General features: G+C 45.1%; 1 long non-coding RNA gene across 1 annotated transcript; it reads right to left on the bottom strand.

Annotated features, from left to right (window-relative positions):
- Positions 1 to 367: 367 nt before the first annotated feature.
- Positions 368 to 15,904, bottom strand: LOC111763695 (uncharacterized). Its single transcript, XR_009181547.2, has 4 exons — positions 15,848 to 15,904; positions 9,623 to 9,720; positions 6,077 to 6,310; positions 368 to 3,089 (listed from the first exon to the last, which is right to left on the bottom strand). It is a non-coding gene; the product is annotated as an uncharacterized lncRNA (long non-coding RNA).
- Between the last annotated feature and the right edge of the window lie 568 nt (positions 15,905 to 16,472).

The raw sequence follows: 16,472 nt of genomic DNA, 5'->3' as shown, positions 1-16,472 counted from the left end.
CTGTGAGGAGGAGGAAAGTGGAGTCTCTAAAAACCAAATCAGATTCTTACGGGAAGAGAAACCTCACGAGGATATTTCCAGCCCACCTTACTATGTTGAGTGTCTTCTCCTTCCCACCCTCAATAAAAAGGTTTCCTTTTAGCTCCTTAGTCTTAGGAGGTAGTACCAGCCTCCACGAAGATTGTGTGTGAAGAAAATCCATCCTGCTATATTGGTCAATGGCATGGGGGGAACACCGGGGAAGACACTGACATGTGCAAAGTCCCTGGGTAGAAGGGAGCATGACAGAGTTAAGGAACATGAAGGAGACTGGTTGTTTTAGTTTGCCAGGGTGGCTGTAATAAAGTACCACAGACTAGTTGGCTTAAACAACAGCAATTTATCATCTCATTGTTCTGGAGACCAGAGGTCCAAAATCAAGGTAGGGCCAAGCATCCCTTAGAGGGAAGAAGCTATTCCATGACTCTTCTGGCTCCTGGTGGGTGGCCAGCAAGTCATGGCATTCCTGGGTTGTGGCAGCATCGCTCAAGCTCTGCCTCCCTCTCTGTCCAAATTTCCTCTTTCTAAGGATAGCAGTCATATGGGGTGTATTAGTCAGGGTTCTCCAGGGAAACAGAATCAACAAGAGATATCTGTCAATAGTATGTGATTCTCTTAAGAGTCTCCCACTCAGTCATGGGGATGCACAAGTCCAGGTTCCGCAGGCAGGCCACAACCAGGGGCTGCAATGAAAGTCCAATGAAGGTTCTTGATGAGTTCTGGGAGATGTTGGCTGTCCAAAGGTAAGCTGGGAAATTCTCTCTTGATGCTGGAATTACTTCCCCTTTTAAGGCATTCAACTGATTGGGTTAAGCGTCACTCATTGCTGATAGCAGTCTCCCTGATTGATATGACTATAACCAGCTACCTATGATTTACCACTGTAGTTAAGTCAATGGTGACCAAAGTCCATAAATGCCCTTGTATTACAGTTAGCCCAGTGCTTGCTTGACCAAAAAACTGGGCACAATTACCTGGCCGAGTTGACACAATAGCCTAACCATCACAGTCCACCCCTTGTCAACTCGGCAACCATACACATTACCTTAAACCATACTTAGTCTCCAAGTAAAAACAATAACAGACTTGCATATATATATATATATTTCTGCCTAACAATGTTCAGCTGTCCTGCGTACAACCAGAAACGCATTAATTCCATACAGAATAGGGTGCAAGTTCTTGGGTAATATTCACTCTCAAACTTGACATCCTCAAATATTATGACATGAAATGGATACAACTTGTTATATAATGAGGGGAAAGTTTGGGGAAGAAGACAGAATTCATTTTGTGTACCTACACAATCACCATCATAATGAAACAAGGAAGAAAGATTCATGACCATTATAGTCCTTGTTTCTGTAATTGGTCATGTGGTCGAAGTTCATTTTATCACTACCTTCTTCCACTACCCATTCCATGTTTCCATTACCTTCAGCAAGCACTTCAGCTGGCAGTGGTTCTTTGCATGGTGGGGTGACCCAAATATTCATTCCTGAAGATTCTGGGCCATTGTTAGTCCTTCTTGGATTGGGTTGTTGCAATTTTCCATTGACTTTATTCATAGGACACGGCAGTATTAGGAGATACCCTAGAGGATCTCCTGTATTCCAGGCAAACTCTTCTTTACCCCATTATGTAGATGCAGTCCTGTTTCCCCTTCATAGCTAGGATCAATCACCCCAGCCAGTACAGTAAGTCCCTTCTTTGACTATTGATTCAGAGGTAAGAGGAGCCCAAAGTGACCAGGTGGCAGTTTTAACTTCCAGTTCAATGGAATCTTTGTTATGTTCCCAGGAGACAGAATCATTGTTGTGTTCCCTGGGGCAGGACTCCTCCTTTAGAGACAAAAACCTATAGACCAGCAGAGTTTGAGGTTGCAGAGACAGGAAGCAAAAATTTTCCTAGTGGGTCACTAGGGCTAATAGTGAGTGGTGCCACTCCCGTTTCCACCCCTTGATTCCTGGACCTACGGATCCTGGTAATGGGAGAAACTGGTTGGTGCTGTAAATGAGTCTTCAAAAGGCCGTTCCACTGTTCTATTCATCCAGCTGCTTCAGGGGAACATGGTAAGACCAGTGGATTCGATGGGCATGTGCCCATTCCTGCACAACATTTGCTCTGAAATGGCTTCCTTGATCAGAAGCAATGGTGTGTGGAATGCCAGGGCAGTAGATAAGACATTCAGTAAGTCCACGGATGGTAGTTTTGGAAGAAGCACTGCAGGCAGGAAATGCAAACCCATATCCAGAGTATGTGTCTATTCCAGTTAAAACAAATCGCTGCCCCTTCCATGGTGGAAGTGGTCCAGTGTAGTCAATCTGCCATCAGGTAGCAGACTGGTCACCTTGAGGAATGGTGCCATATTGGGGGCTGTGTGTGAATCTCTGCTGCTGGCAGATTAGGCACTCAGCAGTAGCTATAACCAAGTCAGCCTTGGTAAGGGGAAGTCTGTGTTGCTGAGCCCATGAATATCCTCCATCTCTACCTCCATGGCCACTTTGTCCATGAGCCCACTTGGCAATGATAGGAATGGCTGGGGAAAGAGGCTGAGCATTAGCCACAGAGCGGGTCTTCTTATCCACTTGATTATTAAAATCTTCCTCTGCTGAAGTTACCCTCTGGTGAGTATTCACATGGGACCCACAAAGTTTCATGTTTTTTGCCCACTCAAAAAGGCCAATCCACACACCTCTTCCCCAGACTTCTTTGTCACCAGTTTTCCAATCACGTTCCTTCCAAGTCCCTGACCATCCAGCCAAATCATTGGCAACAGCCCATGAATCAGTGTACAAATGCACCTCTGGCCATTTCTTCTTCCAAGCAAAATGAACAGCCAAGTGCACTGCTCAAAGTTCTGTCCCCTGGGAGGGTTTCCCCTCACTTGTGTCCTTCAGGGATGTCCCAGAAAGGGGCTGTAGTGCTGCATCTGTCCACTTGCAGTTGGTACCTGCACATTGTGCAGAACCATCTGTAAACCAGGCCCAAGTTTTCTCTTCCTCAGTCAACTGATTGTAAGGGACTCCCTAAGAGGCCAAAGCTGCGGGCTGGGAAAGAGAAAGTAACACGGAAGGGGTGGTGACCATGGTCATTTGGGCTACTTCCTCATGTAACTTACTCGTGCCTTTGGGACTCACTCAAGCCCTACCTTGTATATACCACTTCCACTTTATTATGGAGTGCTGCTGTGCATGCCCAACTTTATGGTTTGGTGGGTCAGACAATACCCAGCTCATGATAGGCAACTCAGGTCTCATGGTAACTTGATGGCCTATGGTTAAGCATTCAGTCTCTACTAAAGCCCAGTAGCAGGCCAAAAGCTGCTTCTCAAAAGGGGAGTAGTTATCTGCGAGGATGGCAGGGCTTTGCTGCAAAATTCTAAGGGTCTACACTGTGATTCTCCTATAGCAGCCTGCCAAAGGCTCCAGACAGCATCTCTATTTGCCACGCAAACTTCCAGCACCATTGGATCTGCTGGATCATATGGCCCAAGTGGTAGTGCAGCTTGTTGCACAGCAGCCTGGACCTGACACAGAGCCTCTTCTTGTCCTGGTCCCCTATCAAAACTAGCAGCTTTTCTGGTCACCCGGTAAATGGGCCGGAGTATCACATCCAAAAGAGGAATGTGTTGCCTCCAAAATCCAAAGACCAACTAAGCGTTGTGCCTCTTTTTTTGGTCATAGGAGGCACCAGATGCAACAGCTTATCCTTCACTTTAGAAGGGATATCTCAACATGCCCCGCACCACTGGACACCTAAAAATTTCACTGAGGTGGAAGGACCTTGTATTTTAGTTGGATTTATTTCCCATCCTCTCTCATGCAAATGCCTTACTAATAAGTCTAGAGTCTTTGCTACTTCTTACTCACTAGGTCCTACCAACATGATATCATCAATATAATGGACCAGTGTGATGTCTTGTGAGACAATCAAGATCCCTGCGGACAACATTATGACATAGGGCTGGAGAGTTGATATATCCCTGAGCAGGCAGGACAGTGAAGGTATACTGCTGGCCTTGACAGCTGAAAGCAAACTGTTTCTGGTGGTCTTTACTAATAGCAATTGAGAAAAAAGCATTTGCCAAATCAAAAGCTGCATACCAGGTACCAGGGGACATGTTAGTTTGCTCAAGTAATGATATCACATCTAGGACAGCAGCTGCAATTGGAGTCCCCACCTGGTTAAATTTATGATAGTCCACTGTCATCCTCTAAGATCCATCTGTTTTCTGTACAGGCCAAATAGGAGAGTTGAATGGGGATGTGGTGGGAATCACCACCCCTGTATCCTTCAAATCCTTGATGGTAGCACTAATTTCTGCAATGCCTCTAGGAATCCAGTATAGCTTTTGGTTTACTATTTTGCTAGGTTGAGGCAGTTCTAGTGGCTTCCACTTGGCCTTTCCAACCATAATAGCCCTCACTCCATAAGTCAGGGATCCAATATGGGGATTCTGCCAGTTGCTGAGTATGTCTATTCCAATTATGCATTCTGGAACTGGGGAAATAACCATAGAATGGGTCTGGGGACCCACTGGACCAAGTGTGAAATGGACCTGAGTTCAAACTTTATTAATCACATTAACTCCATAAGTCCCTACTCTGACAGGTGGACCACACTGATGTTTTGGGTCTCCTGGAATTAATGTCATTTCTGGGCCAATAATCCCCCAAATGTCTGATCATTTCCTTTCCCCCAGTTCACAGTTATTCTGGTAAAAGGCTGTAGATCTCCTTGGGGAAAGGTGGGAGGAAGATTAACAGTATACATTGTGGGCAGTTTAACAGGATTCTTCCCCGAGGAGACCTGCCCTCCTCCTCGTTCAAGGGGCTCTGGGTCTGTAAACTGTCTCAAGTCTGGGAATTGATGGAGGGGCCGTGATTCTCTGTGTCTGTAATTTGAGTTAGGGTTTCATTCACTCTATCCGGAACTCTTCTGTTTATACAGATCCAGAAGAAATTTAGTAGACAGCCCGTCTATTTCACTGCTAGGTACCCCATGATGTATTATCCAACACCATAATTCTACGTGACTCAGACTATTTTGAGTGCTTTTTTGACTCTGCCTTTCACTGCCGTAGCCATGCCTATCTTGACTTTGACAATTAACTGCTGATACTTGACTTTTACCAGACCAATATCCAATTATCCCCATAATGTTTAAGGATTCTAATTCCATCACAGCCCTCCCTACAGCAATATCTGGACTACAGAGAAGAGCAACCGTAGAGCTTCAGGGGAGATGGAGTGTGCCTTAAAAATTTATTCTTCACAGTCCTGGTTAAAGATGTGTTCTTTGGACATTTCTGGGGTGGGCCGGCAGGTCTCAGATGGTAAATCCATTCTAGCATTCCAGTCTCCCTAAGCCTTTGAATTCCCTCTTCTACTGTATACCAGGGCAAATCGGGCTTCTCAACTTCAGACATGCTAGGCCATCTTTTGGCCCATGTTTCAGCCAGCCACCCAAACAAACTGTTAGAACCTTAGAACCCCTCAAGCTACAGCACTGAATCCAGAATTTCTGCTTAGTGGGCCCATATCAATAAATTCAGCCTGATCCAACTTATTATAACTTCCACCATCATTTCATTCCCTTAATATCCATTCCCACACAAAATCCATTCCCTGATTTTTGTCTATATAAGTTGGAAAACTCATGCAGTTCTTTCTGAGTATACCTTACTTCCTCATGGGTCACATTTTGTATTTCACCTTTGGGGGCTTCTTGTGATTTTAGTCTAGTAATAGGTCTTGAAGACAAGAGAGGTGGTGGGGGTGGGTAAGGAGTAGGATTCGAAATGCCTTGCAAGCTACTGACCTCATGACTTTCCCTTGCATTTACTTCTGGTGAGACAGGATTAATCTCTTCAGGCAGTGGTTGGAAGGCCTTGAGTTTCCTCAGGGCAGACTGGAGCCTTCGGAGTGCATGCTAGAGTTTGGCTGGTATGTGTCTCAGGGCTGGAAAGAAGTTCAGACTCCCTGGGGCAGGCTGGAGGCTGGGCAGGGCAAGCTGGAGTTTGTCTGGTACTCACCTCAGGGCTGGAAGCTGTTTCAGACTCCCTGGGGCAGGCTGGAGACTGGGTGATACAAGGTTGACAAGGTGTGGTCTCGACAGGGCAGGCCATGGCAGGCTTATCTGGTAAAGTCTCAGCAGAATTCCGGGTTCCAGTGTCTCCATCAATATCATCATCATCCCATATGTCTCCATCCCAATTCTCTGGATTCCACTCTTTTCAATCAATGCCTTCACTTTAACAGCAGAAACCCTGTGGGGTTGAGAATTTAGTTTTCTTTATAACTCTACTACTCGTACAATGAGAATCTGAGTTTGGTTCTCAGATATTTTGAGCCTGTGGCTACAGGAGACAAGATTTTCTTTCAGAGCACACATAAAAACTTTTGCATCATCCATTCGGTGTTTAAGTATCAAATTTGAAGCCTTTAACTCATCTCTTTCTTATTTAACAGTATCCAGAGTATCTAGGAGCAGCCAGCCAATATTATTATATTGTTTGACTCCACAAAACCCTGTTAAGGTGTTAAAAACACTCTCACCCAGATCCTTGCTTCTTATAAGTGTGGAAGTAGGGGAATTCAGTGATGCTATTTTACATATTTCGATTGCCAACTCGCACCGTGGACTGTTAGCAGTCTCTTAGAAATTGGAAAGGGAGGCGTCAATACCCTTGAGTCCAATTTGCAAAAATGTATCAACTAGAAGCGGCTGTGGCTCAGTCAGTTGGACTCCCGTCTACTGTATGGGAGGCCCTGGGTTTGTATCCCGGGGCCTCCTTGTGAAGGCAGTCTCGCCCGCATGCTGCAGAGCCGCCAGCCCAGGCGCTGCGGAGTGCCGCCCAGCCGGGAAGCACCATGGAGAGCCGACTCAGCAAGGTGACACAACAAAAAGGGAGACAAGCAAAAATGCAGAAGAGCTTGCAGCCAACGAACACAGAGAGCAGACAGCAAGCAAGCCCGGTGGGGAGGTGGGGAATAAATAAAATAAATACAGACACAGAGGAACCTACAGCTAATGGACACAGAGAGCAGACAGCATGCAAAAAGCTGCAAGTGGAGGGGGGGGGCGGATAAAAAATGCATCCCCTAAGGGATGCATCCCCTAAGTTTCATAGGTGAAACTTTATCTAGAAACTTTAGCTCTACAAGCAAATCCTGAGGGTTTTTTTTTTTTCTGTTCCAAACATAGGCAGAGCTGATAGACCCAAAGATTCCACGGGAACTAAACGGGTATCCGATCCTGCTATCATTCCTGATAATGCTCCCCAGAGCAGAGGGCCTCCAATTCCCTCGTCCTCTGCTCATGTCCACTAGCAAAAAGCGGGGAATGATACAAACACAAGGCTTTCACAGAAAGGAGCCACAGAGGAGGCTGTCCCTGAGAGCAACCGGGCTTGGGTTCCCAGCCTGTACATGGAATCTGTGCCCAAGTATTTGTAGATTTAATGGATAAATAAATATATTCTGATACTTTCCAAGGTAATATGAGCATGACTAGGGAAAAGTTTCTTGACATCTCGAGGCTGCAGCTTTCCCGCTGTTAGAATGGGAGAGGAGTGTAGTAGGTGGGCCTGGGGAGACCAGAGATGGAAGAGTGGTTTTCCAGCCTGCTGTGGGGAACCCGGTTGTGCAGAGATGCCCCCTCCGGGGATGCCCCAAGGGCAAGGAGGTGTGGGCAGAGCCCCTGACCCCACTGCAATCTGAGCAGCTGGAGCGTCCTGCACTTTACTGTTGGCTTTCCAGGTCAGATTCCGTTTGATGAGAGGGCGCTGCCACTAAATGAAGTGTGGAAATCCTGAGGTAAATGTCCTGTGAGGTGAGTTCCAGCTCTAAGATTCTCCATGTCTCTGTGGAACACTTCCCTCACCCAACGAGACCTTGAGGAGTGCGTCCCATGATGGCCAAAGTGCTAACATCACAGCCCGCAGAGGGAAGCAACCTCGACTGGGGAGCAAGGGCGAGATAAGGAATCAGGGCTCTCAGGTGGGTTTCTGGAAAAGAAGGAAGACTCCTAAGTAGTGTCTCAGGTACTTCTTAATTCCATGCATGCACGTGTGTGTGTGTAAGTGAATGCGCACGCGTGTGTGTGCTGGTGCGCATAGGTGTGTAAGAGTATTTAAGAAAAGAGACCATGCCTTGGGCAATGACTGTGGATTTTCCCTGATGGCCACGTTATTACATAGAGCCTCGTCAGATTCCCTGTCTGGATTTGACTCCATCAGGATTTGGGTAGACAGAAATGGAAGGATAGAAGAGGGACCCTGTGAGGGTAGACTGGTGTAAGTGAAGAGGGCACACAGTGTGGCTGGGACACGGGCAGCAGCAGCAGGCCAAGGGTTGGGGTTATTACTGGCCTCCCGTGATCAGGAGGTTGGGCTTGATTCGGTAGAAAACAGGGGGCTGGTGAAGAATGTTGAGCAGGGTAGTGGCCTGAGCAGAGTGTGCTTCAGGGAAGGTAAGCAGGTGAGGTGATAGAAAAAGTGGAACAGAAAGCTGAGAGGCAGAGGTACACGCATGAAAGGGACACTCAGACCCCCGCCCAGGACAGAAAAAGGAATCAGCAAATCACTGTAGTGACACTACCTTTGGGTGAAAGGACTTGGGGTGATTTTGCTTTCTTTTTCTTTCCTTTCCTTTTTCGTCTTCATTTATAATACCGTGACTGTATGTATGTATGTCTAATGATGAAAGATCATAAAAACAAATGCTACAATTGTTAAAAGATAGAACCTCCAAACAATAAATGCTGGCACGCATTTCCAAGATGAGATATCATTTAACATTTGAAATTCCAAGAGAGGAAAACATCCCTTATTAATATTTTAGTTTTCTTATAAAGTCATTGTTGAAATAAAGGAACAGAGAACAAAAGACTGTCACTCACAAAAACTCACAAAAATAAAAAGCCGATCATAGTCTAGGGACCTGGCCAAGGCCTCAAGTGGCTTCATGTTCAAGATCGAGGTCTTTCCGGGGAGCTGAAGCAGGGAAGCGAACTTGGCCCAATGGATAGGGCGTCCGTCTACCACATGGGAGGTCCGCGGTTCAAACCCCAGGCCTCCTTGACCCGTGTGCAGCTGGCCCATGCGCAGTGCTGATGCGAGCAAGGAGTGCCCTGCCACGCAGGGGTGTCCCCCGCGTAGGGGAGCCCCACGCACAAGGAGTGCACCCCATAAGGAGAGCCGCCCAGTGCAAAAGAAAGTGCAGCCTGCCCAGGAGTGGTGCCATACACAGAGAGCTGACACAACAAGATAATGCAACAAAAAGAAACACAGATTCCTGGTGACACTGATAAGGACAGAAGTGGTCACAGAAGAACACACAGCAAATGGACACAGAGAGCAGACAACATGGTAGGGGGAGGAGGAACGGAAGGGGAGAGAAATAAATAAAAAAATAAATCTTAAAAAAAAACACAACAGAGAGCTGAGGCATGGCGTCCTGCTTTGGAAGGGTGATGATGGTGGTGGCTTCGTCCTTCACAAGGACCCAGAGGAGGCAGTTAGTCTGGAGGTCAGGACAGGGTCGGGGAGGGAGTCCCGGGCAATTCCAGGAGATGTTACCTCAGCTCCTTGCTCCAGGGCTCGAGCAAGCTTTAACTTGTGGATGACTTCTGGATAGAGAATGGCTGATACCCCTTGATTTTGTACAGTTGAGGGACCTGACAATGAAAGAAGACAACTGAGTGGATATCCTTCAAAATCTGTTACCCTTTTCAAGAACTTCCACACATGCCGGTTTCCTTTAAGGTCAATGGGATCTACTTCTAGATGACAGCATTTCTTATTCTTTTCTTTTTTTTTTTTCTTTTCTTTTAAATGTTACATTAAAAAAATATGAGGTCCCATATATTCCCCACCCCACCCAAGCCACCCCTCCCCCATCAACAAACTCTTCCATCATTGTGGCACATCCACTGCATCCGGCGAATACATTCTGGAGAACCGTAAATGACAGCATTTCTGGGCTACCCGATGTTAAAACAAACATCACGTTGTAACTGAAGATTGTGGAGACTGCTAATTTGGACCAGTACCAGATAGATGTCAGTCCAGAGCCTTCTTCTGTGCCCCACCACACATAAAGGTTCATAATTCCTCCCCATACCAGATGGCTTAACTGTACAAAGACATCCAACACCGATTGGTCAATTTAAAATATTTACATTGGGAAGCAGACTTGACCCAGGTTAGCACGTCCGTCTACCACATGGGAGGTCTGCAGTTCAAACCCCAGGCCTCCTTGACCCGTGTGGAGCTGGCCTACATGCAGGGCTGATGCGCACAAGGAGTGCCGTGCCACACAGGGGTGTCCCCCGCGTAGGGGAGCCCCATGCATAACGAGTGCGCCCCGTAAGGAGAGCCGCCCAACGCGAAAGAAAGTTCAGCCTGCCCAGGAATGGCACCGCACACACGGAGAGCTGACACAACGAGATGACACAACAAAAAGAAACACAGATTCCTGTGCCGCTGACAACAACAGAAGTGGACAAAGAACACTCAGCAAATAGACACAGAGCAGGCAACTGGGATGGGAGGAAGGGGGAGGGGAAGAGAAATAAATAAATAAATAAATCTTTTAAAAAAAATTTACATTTTCCAAAAAAGAAGTGGTCATATACCTCAAGAGAGGTAGACTAACTCTTATTCACTTCACCTTGCCTTTTTTCCTCAAGTTTCTAATATACGCAGTTTGGAGAGCTTCATGTATGCACAATCTATGATATATCATAGTTAAGATACTGCTTTCTGTGATCCATGTTAGGAAAAAAGGATGTTACACCTCATACATACAATAAAATAACAGCAAAAAAACATACGTAGTATGCTATCCAGTGTCAAATTCAAAAATATTTTGTTGACTTCATAAGAAATCCAATCAACTAATGCCATGTGACAGGTCTGACCTGCAAATTTAAGAAGGAATAACTTTGCTTGGTTTGAACTTCTGAAGACTTAATTGGGACCAGTCCAAGACCGTCAGGAGCCTAAAATGTGAAAAATTTAAAAATTGGCTCATATGTCCCATGGCCCACTGGGTGAACTGTGGGAGAGTGTGGGCTATGGTGTGGACCATTGACCATGTGGTGCAGCGGTGCTCAGAGATGTATTCACCGAGTGCAATGAATGTCTCATGATGATGGAGGAGGTGGTTGTTATTGGGAGGAGTGGGGTGAGGGGGTTGGGGTATATATGGGGACCTCATATTTTTTGAATGTAACATTAAAAAAATAAAGACAAAAAAATAAAAAATTAAAAAATTACAACAAATAAATAAATATCATGCTTGTCACACACACACACACACACACACACAAAATTGGCACATAATCCACACTGAGCAAAAGCTTCTATTTCCACTGCATTTTGAAAAATGGAATTGACAGTTCTCAAGGAACACTTTTCATCACCCCAGTTGCTACTCCCCGCGGTGGGTGCTGAAGCAACTCTTGTTAGACCTCTCAGGATTGAGGAGAGACCACATTCTTGCTGGAGCTGGAAGAACACAAATACCAGCGATAACCTTGAAAGCGGGTCAAAACAACAACTTAGAATGCACCCAGAAAGACCAGCCCAGGAGTTACAAAGGAGGAAACCTAGTTTTCTCTGATTTCCTACCATAGGAAGGTAGTTATTAGTAGCACCAAATAATCTGCGATTAATTTTTGCCCTGGTTTTTATACCATTTGGATGAGATTCCTTATTAATTTACTAAAGACTGGGTGAAATTCTACTTCTGTTGACAGAATATAAAACTTGAACAGCACTCTGAAGTGTTGCAAGGCACTGGTTTTGTCTCTGAAGTGACAGTTGGGTGGGGTGGAATATAGACATTACTATATACCTGTCCAGGTGGACAGCCAGGGTTTAAAGTCTGCTCTGCAGGAGTAAAGGAGTGGGTTTCTTAGGAAAGTAGGCATTTACCAAGTCAGGTAAGAAACACTGTACAGGGCTCATCTTTCCTTGTTTGGGATAGCCTCATAAAGAAAACTTGAAGAATTTGTCATCCAAACTTATTTCCTTACTAGGAGCTGTGGGGGCAGTTATAATACATAATAGCTAACATATATTGAGCATTTACTATATACCAGGAAATGTGTGAAGACCTACATATGCATTAGCTCATCCAATCCTACCAACAGCTGATAAAATTTAATGTCTCATTCCATAGATGAGGAAACTGAGGCTCCAAAAAATGAAGGAATAGATGCTTGGTGGCACCAGGACTGAAACCCAAGCCTGTAGCCCAAAACCCGCACTCTGCCTTTTTAAGGAATTGGCTTTGGAGGACTGTCCATCTCTGAGGTCTTTTTTATTCTTTCTCGAAGAGGAAAACTCCAGCAACCAGCCATTTTCATCTTTCTTTTCATTTGCCAAGAGTGCCACGTGCAGATGTATGTTTAAGCCTTTGTTCCTCGAGTTGTACACAGGTGTGGAAGCAATCAGTAGCTCAACTGGAAATCCAGCCTGGAAATCTAGTTGGCTCTACTCTCAAATCAGTGCAGGGATATGGAGATGATGACTCTGTTGTAATTCACTGCTGGCCTAGGATGTTTTCCTGATTAAAAAGCCAATTCTGGCTGATACTGGGGAGAGAGGGAAGTGTCTTTTTATTTTTTTATTTTTTTATTTTTTTTAAAAATTACATTATGAAAAATATGAGGTCCCATTCAACCCCACCGCCCCCGCCCCCCACTCCCCCACAGCAACATTCTCTCCCATCATCATGACACATCCATTGCACCTGGTAAGTTCATCTCTGAGCATCACTGCACCCCATAGTCAATGGTCCACATCATAGCCCAGACTCTCTCACGTTCCATCCAGTGGGCCCTGGGGGGATCTATAATGTCCCGTAATTGTCCGTGAAGCACTATCCAGGACAACTCCACGTCCCGAAAACGCCTCCACATCTCAACTCTTCCTCCCGTTCCCCACACCCAGCAGCCACCATGGCTACCGTTCCCACACCCATTCCACATTTTCTCTGTGGACATTGGATTGGTTGTGTCCATTGCACATCTATGTCAAGTGAGGGCTTAGATTCCACATGGGTACTGGATGCACTCCTCCCGCCTCCAGTTGTAGACACTCTAGGCTCCATGTTGTGGTGGTTGACCTTCTTCAACTCCATGTTAGCTGAGTGGAGTAAGTCCAATAAATCAAAGTGTAGGAGCTGAAGTCTGTTGAGGCTCTGGGCCTGGGTGTCATATTATCAGTCCAGAGATTCAAATCCCCTACATATATCTTAAACCCAGCACCAACTACAATTCCAATAAAGTAGCATGCAAGTCTTGTGAAAAGAGATCCCCTCTGAGTCCAATTCCATCATGCAGAAACACCAGGTCCAAAGAAGGGCTATCTGTCATGGCAGTGAACCCCTTCTGCCATGACCATAGAACCCGTGGGTCTCTTTATCCCTCAAAAGAACCAATACCTGGGGTTGTATCTACCTTTTCTGTCTCTTAGACTCTGTTCAGTTGTACATAGGGGTATTCCTTCTGACAACCTCCAGACGCTTTTTTAGAGACTCACAGCCTTACAATCTCATTTCTCCTTTCCATTTCCCCCTTACATTAGGTTAAACAGCTTCCCGAAGTCATGTTATTCTATGTAGACAGGTATATTCTGCTGTTCCGCATTGAATCTTTAATTCAAGGTCATTTTCTAGTTGCTTCTTCAGCTGGTATGTGGTAGTGATCCCTCGGTGCCAGGGAGGCTCATCCCCGGGTGTCGTGTCCCACGCTGGGGGGAATGCATCGCATCTACATGCTGAGTTTGGCTGTGAGAGTGGCCACATTTGAGTAACATGAAGGCTGTCAGGAGGAAACCCCCAGGCACAATGCTACTCTAGGCCTTGTTCTTATTGCAGGTGTATAGGCTCAAAAGTGTAACCATTAGTATCACGAGCCCACTGTTGGGCGCTCCTTCCTTCCTGGTTCTTGCCGTTGCACCTGGAGGATTGCCGCTGCTCTCCCAGGGCCCACAACAGTGACCCCCCGGCCAGGAGCCCAGTACCCCCCCCAGCTGTTGTTTTTGTTTCCACTATGAGTATATATAGACATTACCATATACCCTGGGCATATGCCCTGTATAACTCCCTGTCAACCATATATATCCTGTCAATAACATCCCATATCAGTATTCCTCCCCTGCCATTGTTGAACCACTCTGTGATCCAAAACTTCCCGTAAAGTGAATCCCAACATAATGTCAGCTTCACAAGAGTCTTAGATCACCGAAATTCATATATACAATATACAGTATTTCCCCAGATCCACCATAAAACCTTTTCCCTTGCACAGCAATAATATTTTAACTTATTCATATCATATTTCCTGAAACTGATGTACAGATTCCAAAACTATAGTTTTCAAACAAGGTGACATTTGTGCTTACTATGTGGTCCATATTTTAGGCTGTACAGTTTTCTAAATTTTTTAGTTATCCTATGTTTTGTCTTATGGTTTTCATTATTAGTCTGTCGTCCCCTATATGTTTTTGGTGTAATATTAGCTGTTTTATATTCATCCTTGTGTACTCTCACATAACTGCTCTTTTACCCCCTTATTTACCTTTGTTCCATCCATTCCACATCCATTTTCCCCTCCCCTTAGGGCCCACAACGCCTGCCAATCTAATACCCTGGGAGCCGTCCTTTCTCACGAGAGATACAGTTCTCTCTATTCGACAGCATTAGTCTTCCCCAGGATATGGGTCCACCCCACCCAATGGTAGAACCCACCTTGGCAAAATGAGCCTTCAGCTATTCCCTCCGGAGTCCGTCACGCATCAGACCATACCCCCTGAGCGTCCTAACCAGGTAACCCTCCTACTTATACTTTGATACGTTTTACTCAAAATTTAGTTCTCAACGAACTTCTGACACTCTCCCATATTCGTATGTTGCCCCTCCCTCCCACCTATTTCTTGGACAATATTACCAGAGGGAAGTTTCTAATATTCAAATCTATCCTTTTGTCTGGAATTGCTATCCTGAAAAATTTCTTGTGAAATTGCAATTTTTGTAGGTCAAAAGTAATTAACAAGCAGTAATTTCATATGGTCCAAAGGAGTATTTCTAGAATTTTCACTGATACTCCTCTTCAAAAGGGGAATAATGACTGTGTATCACAGTCTTCTAGATTTGTAGTTTCATGTTTGTGAAAATGGTAATGTTCATTTTTTTCAATCAAGCAATAAGAAAGTAATAAAAGAAAGTAAAAATTCATTCAAAATTGTAGCATTTCGATTTGGTAAACATGAGTTCAGATCTCTTCTGGCTATATAAATAGGCATAAAGATGAAAGCAATTTTTTGAAATGGGATCCAAATATATGTGGTTCCAAAAATTACAGCAAACATTAAAGGAAACTTTTAAGTTTAACAGAAAAGGAAACTGAGCTGAAACTGAAAAGAACATGCCAATTAATTTCTAGAATGCCCCTCTCCCTGTGTCTCTTTATGAATTCTTGTTTCAGGAAGATAGTATTACCTGAAAAATTTTTGAGTATATGGAGATTCCCTTCCACCCCAAACTCTTCCTCTGTTTCCTGGGTCAATTCTTCTTCTATTGAATGTTTTTATCTGCTGGTGCCCTTTCTCTTTTCCTCTTCTTTCTCCTCCATTCCCACTCCTCTCACCATTCTGCCCCAGGATCTAGGCAAAATTCTCTATTGATCCCTTTGTGGTTATCACTCATCTTTGAATGCAGACAGTTCTATGGAGATCATTAGCTGCAGATTAGAGAGGAGAGGAATGAAGCGGGGTACTGCAGTTTAGACTTACCTCTCAAATTTGCAATGCCTTCCATTCTGGATATAAGCCTCCCCCCTTGGTTTTCAGGGTCTGGAAGGAAGGTATATTAGTTAGGGTTCCCTAGAGAAACAGAATCAACAAGCGATATCTGTCAATAGCATGCGATTCTATAAGAGTCTCTCACACAGCCATGGGGATGCACAAGTCCAGGTTCCACAGGCAGGCCGCAACCAGGGGCTGCAATGAAAGTACAGTGAAAGTTCTTGACGAGTTCTGGGAGATGCTGGCTGTCCAAATACAAGCTGGGAAATTCTCTCTCAATGCTGGAATCACTTCCCCTTTTAAGGCATTCAACTGATTGGGTTAAGCATCACTTACTGCTGACGGCAATTTCCCTGATTGATGTAATTATAGCCAGCTATCTATGATTTACCACTGCAGTAAAGTCAGTGGTGATTAAAGACCATAAATGCCCTAGTATTACAGTTAGCCCAGTGCTTGCTTGACCAAACTGGGCACAGTTATCTGGCTGAGTTGACACAATAGCCTAACCATCACATAGGGTAAGGACCCACTGTCATGGTTTGAAGTGGATGGGCCCCAGAAAAGCATGTTCTCAAAGTGATCCATTCCTGTGGGTGTAACCTATTGTAAG

This window comes from Dasypus novemcinctus, chromosome 18 (genome assembly GCF_030445035.2).
Source record: "Dasypus novemcinctus isolate mDasNov1 chromosome 18, mDasNov1.1.hap2, whole genome shotgun sequence".
In the NCBI taxonomy this organism is placed as follows: domain Eukaryota; kingdom Metazoa; phylum Chordata; class Mammalia; order Cingulata; family Dasypodidae; genus Dasypus; species Dasypus novemcinctus.
Note: the sequence above shows the minus strand (reverse complement) of the source record. Positions and strands in the feature narration are given on the sequence as shown.